Source organism: Nicotiana attenuata, chromosome 9 (assembly GCF_001879085.1).
Source record: "Nicotiana attenuata strain UT chromosome 9, NIATTr2, whole genome shotgun sequence".
Lineage (NCBI taxonomy): Eukaryota > Viridiplantae > Streptophyta > Magnoliopsida > Solanales > Solanaceae > Nicotiana > Nicotiana attenuata.
The window spans coordinates 43,640,094-43,647,289 of NC_031997.1; positions in this window are offsets into that span (position 1 = coordinate 43,640,094).

Below are 7,196 nucleotides of genomic sequence, written 5' to 3' on the forward strand. Positions count from 1 at the left end.
TCTATATATATATATATATATATATATATATATATATATATATATATATATATATATATATAAATTGTTAAATTGACATAGGAATTATTATTAAAAAACCAATTTAGTATAATAACTACTCCCATATATATACACACACACACTACTACAACTATATTAGGAAGAAATTACTCTCCAATTTAAATTGGTAGTTTTTTATTTTTTTGTTATTTTTGTTTTTTATTGTAAAATAATTTTAAACTCCAATTTTAATGAGTAGAATATTTTTTTGTATTTTTTGTTTTTTATTGATAATTAAGATATCTATATTTATTAATTCAAGTAGTGTAACCAATTAATTCAAAATTTAAATTTAATAAAAAGCTAGTTAGAAAAGTAGTTTATTTTGTCTTAAAAATGCCACTTGGCTTTTTGTGGTTAAGACACTTGTCTTAATGTAGTGATTTTGCTTCTCCTATTCTATATAGATAGATTTTGGTGCATTAAACGAGAAGTTGGATGATCATTCATAAAAGGATATTAGCATTTTAACCTCGCAATTATTGATAAACTATAAATTTAATTCTTGTAATGTATGAATAAGCACATTTAATTTTCAATAAATTAAATTGTGTATTTTTGGTCCCTTTATGTGGAACCAAGTTATATCATGACTATTTTTAAAACTATTTTATCCTCAAATTTGAGCTATGATAAAAATTTAACACAATACATGAATAATTAAATATTACAACATGATAATAATTCGCGAAGATTCACAAGAAGATGAATTAAAATAATATATTTCAATTAATTAAAGATATGTGATCACAACTCACAAGGACTAAAATACAAATTTGTTAATAATTTAGGGACAAAAGTGCAAATTTTCCCTCCATAAGACTACCCCAACTTTTGTATATTTCGAAAACTTTTGAAAATCATGACAGGTGTGAAATTTAGTGTGACGACCCAAAGGGTCATCACCTGTTTCCTTATTCGTTATGTGCTTCCGAGGCCTTGAAAACCTCATTTTTACTTGCCTCGATTTGCGTGCGCAGTCCGGGCGCGTAGCCGGAAAAGCTTTTATGTTGAAATATGTGAATTCTGTGAAAAATTTGAAGAATTTTGATATTAATATGTTTAAGGTTGACTTCGGTCAATATTTTTGGTAAACGGACCCGGACTCGAGATTGGACGGTCCCGAAAGGTCCGTAGAAAAATATGGGACTCGGGCATGTGCCCGGAGTCGAATTCCGAGATCTAGAGCCCGAGAAATAAATTTTTCTGTGAAATTGTTTTTCTGAAATTATTAAGGAAAATGGAAATGAAAATTGATTAAAAGACTGTGGTATCGGGCTCGCATTTTGGTTCTGACGCCCGGTACAAGTCTTAAATATGTGTTAAGCGCTTTCTGTAAAGTTTGGTCGAAATCGGACGTCGTTTGACGTGTTTCGGACCTAAATATCTAAAGTTTGAAGTTTATGAAGTTTGAAAGGAAAATGATGATTTTGAGGCTTGATCCAATGATTTTGAGGTTATTTTGGCGATTTGATCGCTCGAGTAAGTTCGTAAGATGGTATTGAGTTAGGGTGTGTGATTGGTTAGGAGCCCCGAGGGCTCGGGAGTGTTTTCGGAGGTGTTCGGGGTGGTTTTGGACTTAGGATGATATCAGATTTTCTGCAATTTTTACACAGGGATTTCCTTCTTCGCGATCGCGCTCTTCCCCACGCGATCGCATAGCACCGAGTCGTCTTCCTTCGCGATCGCGTCTTGAACCACGCAATCGCGTAAGCCAAATCCTTGGACCCCCAGTAGTTCTTCTACGCGATCGCGTAACCCTCCACGCGATCGCGATGACCAGTCAGTGGTACCCTTCGCGATCGCATCCCTATTTCCGCGTCTCGCGTAGGGCAATTTTGCCCAGCGAATTTTTAAGTTAAAAACAGAACAGTAGCACGGGATTTTTCATAAAAACACACGAAACCCTTTCTTCTCCAAGCACTTAGGCGTCCATTGAAGCTCCCTTTCATCAAAACTTCTTGGGTAAGCATTGTTCAACTTGTTTCCTTCAATTTCCTTCATTAATTAGTGAATTCCTAGCCCTAAAAACATGAAATCAAGGTAGAAATTATGGGTTTTGGGTAGAGTTAGGGTTTTGAGAATTTTGGGTGATTCAACCTCAATTTAGGGTCGAATCTTAAAACAAATTATATATTTGCACTCGTGGGGTTATGGGTGATCGGGTTTTGGTCCGAGCCTAGAGTTTGGACCATGTGGGCCCGGTGTCTAATTTTGGTATTTTTGGAATAATGCTAGAAAATTCATATCTAGGCTATGAGAAGTTGCCATTGAGTCTTTATTGATATTGTTGAATTAATTATGCCTAGATATCACTGTATTGGAGGTGGAATCACGAGGTAAAGCGATAGTTGAGGATTAAGTGGATTTCAAGGCTTTGAGGTAAGTGTTTGGTTTAACCCTAGCTTGAGGGAATAGGAGTTGAGTCTTGTTGCTAATTGCTATGTGATCGAGTACGATGTATGGGCATGGTGACGAGTATCTATACATTGGTGTCTAGCATGACCGTGAGTCTTATAATGTGATTATCATGATTTGGTTGTGAACTCCGTGTTTATTGGAGGATTTCTATATGTTGTGAATAACATGTGAACGGTAATAGGATCATTTGATTCCTGGAGCATTGGCTCGAATTGTGATACGAATATTGGAAGTATACGAAATGACTTGATTCTTTGGAGCGTTGGCTCAAAATAGTAAAGTGAATTATAAGATAATGAAAGTAAGAAAGAGAAAGCGTTGTTGATGATTCCCTTGTCGGGACGTTTGGTTGAACTTGTTGGATTCTTTCCCTTGCCCGGATGGTTGTCAAATATTTGCTTATTTTATGCCCCTTAATTGTGACTGTTGTTTGGGAAGTCAGATTGTTAAATGATATTGAGGATCGGGTTGCGCGCCGCAACAATGATGTTGAGGATCGGGTTGCGCGTCGCAACAATAATATATGAGGATCGGGTTGCGCCGCAACAATGATATATGATAAGTGATATGGGTCGGGTTGCACGCCGCAACGGGTTGCACGCCGCAACAATGGTAATCATGGAGCGGGTTGCACGCCGCAACAATTATTGAGGCTATGTGTTTACATTTGAGTATTGATTCCTTGTTCACTGTGAACCTAAGTTGCTTTAGTTGTTACTCTGGATTATTGTTATTATTGTAACTCCCCATAGCATGTTTCCCCTCCCATGTTGGTAATTGCTTTGTATTCGATTTCCGCTGTATATCTATAACTGCACAGGTTTATGTGGTGTCCAGTCTAGCCTCGTAACTACTTCGCCGAGGTTAGGCTAGACACTTACCAGCACATGGGGTCGGTTGTGCTGATGCTACACTTCTGTGCATTTTTGCACAGGTCCAAGTTTTGAGGAACAGCAGCAGCAGTAGTTCGGAAGCAGGCGATTCATATTCACGAGACTGAGGTAGCCTTGCAGGCGTCCGTAGGCCCGGCGTCTCTTCTCATTGTTTTCTTTTAGACTGTTGCCTCCTTGTTTCGAGACAGACAGCTGTTATATTTCTTTCAGACCTTTGTATTTAGTTTATCCTTAGTGGTTCGTGAGTAATGTGACACCAAATCTTGGGTAGAGGTTGTTTTTGACTATTCCGCGTTTTAAATTCATCATTTTAAGACAGACTTCCGCTATTATTCTTATTAGACTTTATGTTCTATATTGATGTTATAAATTGTTAAAGATAATTGCTAGTGATGGAAAGGTAATTAAGTTGGCTTGCCTAGCTACCACGAGTAGGCGCCATCACGACTCTAATGGTGGGAAATCCGGGTCGTGACATTTAGAAATGAAAATGACATTGGTGACAAAGATCTTGCAAAGAATAGACTTTTGTGATCCCATTTTTATGTTGGAAAAAAGAAAAGAGATCCCTTTTTAGATATTTTTCTTTAATAGGAAAAAGAAAAAGGGAATTACACATAAGTATAAAATTCATAATTTTGATATAGAAGTATCAAATTATATGTAAAAAAATTACTACTATTTTTATAAACGGAAAAGGGTCATATATGTCGCTCTACTAGTTAAAATAAGCTAGATTTATCCTCCGTTATACTATTTGATAAAAATTGTCCTTACCGTTCAAGTCTCTTGTTCAAAATACCCCTCTGCCGTCAAATTCCAATTTTAAATTATAAAAAGTCACGTGTAAGAGTCCTATTGGCTAAACTACACTCCTCCTTTTTTTTGACCCAGTCGACCCGCCCAAATCTCTCACCTGTCATCTTTCCAACCTCATACTTTCTTCTTTCCAACAACTCATTCCTCTATATACTACAGGGCAAATTCTTCAAAAAATGAAGATCGAAAATTTAACATTCAGATAATTAGCTCATTAAGCTCAGTGCTCTCATTCATCTATGAAACTAAACACTAAATCAAAAAAATTTACACCAACTAACACAGAAAGAAAACCGATTTAAAAAAGAAAAAGAAAAAAGAAATACATGTATAACTATCGAAAAAATAAAAGGAACTACAGTAAGTGTTGATAGAGAATCAATTATCTCTGCAAACGCGTGGTCCGCTTCATCAAAGACAAGAATCTTCATGCATTCATGCCCATTTTTCTTGTTGTGACCCACTTTTGTATTGTTCCAGGAATGTCAATTATTAATTATGTTGAAACAGGCCGGCACTTTGAAATTGGCAAATAGTTGGTTGCATCTGCTTGGATAGCTAATTCTGTTATACCAGTGAATTTCCCCATTCTTATCAGCACTTCCATAATCTACAGCATTTTCCACCATTTAAACCAATTCTTCTGAAGTTTTTATTTGTTTGAATTGATGAAAAATCTTCTTAATATTCTCTTTAAAATGTAACAACATTAAAAGAGATCCTTCTTCATCTCAACATTAAAGCAGATCCTTCTTCCTCCAAATACTATGGGGCTAAATGGAGAAATGAGTTGCTGAAGAAAGAAGGAAAAGGTGAGGTTGGAGAGAAAGTGCACTTTTTTAGGGGTTTTTTCCGGGTGGTCAAATTATTTGGGTGGGTCGACTGGGTCAAAGAAAAAAGAGGAGTGGGTTTAGTTTAGCCAATAGAACTCTGACACGTGACTTTTTATAATTTAAAATTGGAATTTGACGGCAGAGGTTTATTTTGAACAAGAGACTTGAACGGTAGGGACAATTTTGATCAAATAGTATAACGGAGGACAGATCTAGCTTATTTTAGCTAGTAGAGGGATATATATGACCCTTTTCCGTTTCATAAATTGCTATTAGGTAGGTGAGAGTGTTTCTTGTCGTACTAATAATATCAGTCATTGTGATGACCCAAAGGGTCATCTTTTGTTTTAGAACCCGAATCCGGGTTTCGAGGCCTTGAAAACCTCTTTTTCTTTCTCCTCAATCTGCGTGCACAGTCCGGGCGCATTTTCGATAAGCTTATGTGAAATTTAAGAAAAATATTGAATTGGCCTTTAAAAATTGATTAAAGTTGACTTCGGTCAATATTTTTGGTAAACGGACCCGAGCCCGTGATTTGGCGGCCCCTTAGGATCCGTAGTAAAATATGGGACTTGGGCGTATGCCCGGAATCGAATTCCAAGGTCCCTAGCCCGAGAAAAGAATTTTAAAAAAAAATTATTTGCTGGAAAATATAAGGACTTTTGGAAAGGAAATGGTGTGTGATCGTGATGGTATCGGGCCCATATTTTGGTTCCGAAGCACGGTACAGGTTTAAAATAATATTTAAGTCGAATTTGTGAAATTTGGTAAGAATCGGAGTTGATTTGATATAAATCGGACCCTAGGTTGAGAAAATAGAAATTTTGAACTATCTTATAAATTTCATGAATTTGAGGTTAAATCCGTAGTTGTTGATGCTATTTTGATGATTTGATCGCACGAGCAAGTCCGTATGATATTTTTAGACTTGCGTGCATATTTGGTTTGGATCCCCGAGGGCTCGGGTGAGTTTTGGATAGGCCACAGAGTGAGTTTGGACTTAGAAAATTTCTGTTGTAGCTGGTATTTTTGTTGCAGGCTCTGATCTCGCAATTGTGAGGTCAAGCTTCGCAATTGCGAGCCTAACAGGCTTGGCAATTGCGAGGGCTTTATCGCAATTGCGAAGAAGCCCAGGCCAACACTTGTTAGCATTTGCGAATTGCGAAGTCATCAGGGAGGGGCTAGTCATCGCAATTGCGACAAATTGCTCGCAATTGCAAGGGGAGCGGACATGCAGCAGGTTCACAATTGCGAAGCCTGTCTCGCATTTGCGAGCTTCGCAATTGCGAAGCTCCAGTTGCAATTGCGATATCTGCACCTGAACAAAACATCATTGGACGGGATTTTCACTTCATTCTTCAAAAATTCGAACCCTAAACATCCCTAGGCGATTTTTCAAAGACTCAAACTTCTCCAAATCATAGGTAAGTGATTTCTAACTCATCTTCTTCAATCTAATTCAACTTTTTACATGATTTCACTTCAAAATCTAGGGTTTTTCAGGAAATTGGGTGTTCTTGGGTAGAAATTAGGATTTTTAAATTTTGGGGATTTGGACCTCAAATTGAGGTCGGATTTCAAAACCAATTGTGTATTTGAGTTCCTGGGTGAATGGGTAATCGGGTTTTTGTTCGAACTTCGAGTTTTGATCAAGCGGGCCCGGGGTCAGTTTTTGACTTTTTGGGGAAAATATTGGGAAATATTTATTCATGCATTAGAATTGGTTTATTTAGCATTTATTGATGTTATTAAGTAAATTATGACTAGATACAAGCGGATTGGAAGTGGAACCGAGAGGTAAAGCTATAATTGAGGCTTGATTTTGCCCGTGGAATTGAGGTAAGTGTTTGGTCTAACCTTAGCTTGAGGGAATATGTGTTGTGGTCTTATTTGCTACATGTTAGTGTTGAGTACGACGTATGCGTGTGGTGACGAGTATCTATACGTTGGTGTCGAATATGCAAATGAATCTTATATTATGACCGTTATGTCTTTTATCACGTACCGTTCATGCTTAAAAAGATGTTTCTCTATGTTGAGCAAGTTGTATGATAGTGTTGAATATTTGATCATTGTTGAGTATTGACTCAAGTTGGGAATTACTTCGTGAAGTTAATTGTTGAAACGAAATTGGTTATAGCTGATTCCCTTGCCGGGATGTTATTGTTTG